At 53.4% G+C, this 3,139-nt stretch overlaps 1 protein-coding gene across 1 annotated transcript in view; it reads right to left on the bottom strand.

Moving 5' to 3' along the window:
- Rnf125 (ring finger protein 125, E3 ubiquitin protein ligase) overlaps window positions 1-3,139 on the bottom strand; it is a gene marked incomplete in the record, with an annotated part of 34,449 nt that overhangs the window by 30,712 nt on the left and 598 nt on the right.

The following is a 3,139-nucleotide window of genomic DNA, read 5'->3' as shown; positions in this document are numbered from 1 at the left end:
GGTAGTGTGCGTCCCTTGAGGCCCTGGGTTGGATTCCCAGAACTGCCAACAATATAAAAGAACAAAAGCACTGAAGCGTATTTTTGGACCCACTTAAAACTCATCAGGGAAGCTGTCAGACTCTGCCAGGCGACTCATTCGGGGCCGGCTTTCTGCCCAGCTCAGCCACAGGTGGAACCTCCCCCGACTGCCCTGGAAACAAGTGCCCTCCACGGGAATTCACTGCGGTAGAGTGAGGAGGGACTCACAGCGGCTGTACCCCTGTCTCCTGGAGATGTGGCTCCTTCCCTCACGTGAGCCCCGGGCCCTCCCTCAGCCTCCTCTCCTCGCCCCCTGGGGCACTTGCTGGTCGCTTTCTCCCCAAGGGCGCCAGGCCCAGCAGACCCCTCATCAGTTCCTTCCCTTCCTCCTGAGCCCAGCCGGCCTCTCCGCCCCTTTATCATCTGGTTTAAATCCCAGAATTTAGCCGGAGCTGGTGGCCCATGTCTGTAACCCCAGCTCTCAGGAGGCCGAGGCAGGAGCATTGCAGAGTTCCAGGCCAGCCTGGGCTACACAGAGAACCTGTCCCCCCAAAAATACCCCAAACAAAAACCAGACACTGTCTTTGACAGCATATCCCCTCCTTTCTGCCATACCTAACCTGGTAACTTCCTTTGAATATCCGCACTCCTTTATGTTCCGTTCACAAACCTGGCCTCCCCTCACCCCTACTCTGATGACAGAAGATCAGGCAGGGGTAAGACGCCTTTTGCCCCAAACCCGTTTTTCCTAACTGATATAGTGATATAAAAAAGGCAATTTAAAAGTATAACACAATAAAATGAAACGTCTTAAAGTCTACTAAAAGAAAAAAAGTTAAGCGAAAAGTAAGACTATACGAGCTAGGCACACATCTGTAATCCCAGCACTCTGTTTTGTTTTTGCTCTTTTGTAGGACTACAGACTGAACCCAGGCCTTGGCATGCCAGGCAAATGCTCTACCACTGAGCTATACCCCTGGCCTTTTTATCAACTTTGTTTTTTTTGAGACAGGGTCTCACTAGGCAGTTCAAGCTGGCCCTGAACTCACTACGTAGCCCAGGCTGGCCTAGAACTCGGAGGTCCTCCTGCCTCAGCCTCCGAAGTGCTGTGATCACAGAAGTGCACCGCCACCACCACCCCACCCCAGGAGTCCTAGCACTCTAGAGGCTGAGGCAGGACAATCATAAATTCTAGCCCAGCACTTGAGAGGCTGAGGCAGGAGGATTACTTTGAGTTTGAGGCCAGCCTGGGCTACAAAGTGAGTTCAGGGCCAACCTGAGCTGCACAGAAACTGTCTTAAAAAGAAAAGAAAAAAATTTTGCTCAGCGGCAAAGCGCCTGTCTGGCAAGTGCAAGGTCGTGAGTTCGGTTCCCGGTACCGGAGAAAAACCAAAAAATAAAAATAAAAATAAAAAAAAAAAAATAAAGCAGACAGGTTCGATTTGCATTTCCTCACGTCCCAACTTAAGTTCAGTGGAAAAGAGGAATTCATTTAGAACAGACAATCGGTGTTACACCGACAGCCTCCAGGGCAGAAGGGGTCCTGGGTGACATCTGTAAAGTGGAAGAGACCTGAGGAGGGGTACAGACATTCTGCCCCCAGCCAGAACAATGGACGCAGATTTGTCAAAACAAAGACCAGTAAAGTGAGGCAACACATCTATCCTGCCCTCATTATGCTCTTTTATGACTACTTTTCCCCTTGGCTGGCTTCCTCTTCACTTTAACAAAGAACAAGATTAAACAAAAACACAACATTACGCAAATCTGTATTGTCCTTCGGTAGAAGCAGTAAATTATGTCCAGAGGTCACCACAAGCCCGGGGAACACTGCAGGCGGATAATTACAACAGCAAAGCTGTCCACTTCTCTTCTGTGGAAGGAGCTTTCAAGACTCACTGTTCATCCGTGTCACAACTGCAAAGTTTAATGCTAATAAAGACCCATGTTAAACGTACTGATCCCTGGGCTATGCTGACCCTGAGCTCATCAATAGTCTTTTAGGGTTAGCTGCTGCACTCGTCTCTATTGGCCTTGGATATTCTGTGGATGAGCTGCACCCTAGACAGCTCAGCTGGGGAAACATCAGCAGCTGGACTCGGCTACGTGTAGGCCTGGAGTTTAAAGTACAAGGCTGAAGAGACAAGCCGGGAAGTATAGTCACAGAATAACACCCAGAGCTCTTCCTATTTAAACACCGTGTGGGCAGCACCTTCCCTGCGCGGCTCACTGGCCGGCAGAGGTGAAAACTGCTGCTGAGCTTTTGCCTGCATAACGGGCCTCTTTTTCTCGGTACGCGCAGAGCCCGCAGAGCCAATGTGGTTTGGCTCGGGTGACCGTCACCCGCAGCAGGTGCCGTGAAGCGAGCTCCCTGCCTGGCTGCCGCGCGGGTTCCCGTTCCCGCCGCGCTCGGCCACCGCACAAAGAATCTAAACAACGGACACCAACGCGCAGACCCAACCCTAATCGCTCAAGCACACGCTGAGGACAGACAGGCCAGTTTTATAGAGACCTGGTTGGCTTGCTTTTTCTTTTTCTTTCAAAATCTTTCCTTTTTTCATTTTGAGACAGGGTATCACTATGTAGTTCAGGCTGGCCTTAAACTTACTATGTACCCAGGGCTGAGCTCGAACCCACGGCATTCCTCCTGCCTCGGCCTCCCGAGTGCTGGCATCACAGGCGTGCCCCACCACGCCCGGCCAGGATTTAGTTTTTAACCACTTCTTGGACACCGCCAGGGTTCTGCACCAACTGCATTTTAAGAAGAAGGTCGGTACACCTGTCCCGTACTTTCGGTTTGGAGCAGCCGCGAGCAGGGCAGGGGCTGCCGCGTCCTGTCGCTCTGACACACTCTCGGCTCCGCACTGACGTCCAAGCCCCACCCGCAGGCGGCGGTTAAACCCCAGACCCCAGCAAGTCCCCGGGCGACGCCCCGCGGCTCGCCGAGGGGTGTCTCGGGGTGCGCGCGGTCAGGCGCGGTGCAGCGGCGCAAGGACAGCGGATCCCGTGCGCCCCGGCGCCTGGCGAGCCCTGGGGACCTCGGGGACCTCGGGAACCCGGGCGCGGCTCCAACTGAACAAAAGCGACCGGCTCTGCGGGGGAGGCAAACACCCCGCGCG

This window comes from Chinchilla lanigera, unplaced genomic scaffold, assembly GCF_000276665.1.
Source record: "Chinchilla lanigera isolate Chin_1 unplaced genomic scaffold, ChiLan1.0 scaffold00001, whole genome shotgun sequence".
Classification (NCBI taxonomy): domain Eukaryota; kingdom Metazoa; phylum Chordata; class Mammalia; order Rodentia; family Chinchillidae; genus Chinchilla; species Chinchilla lanigera.
This window is presented reverse-complemented; position numbering and strand designations above follow the sequence as displayed.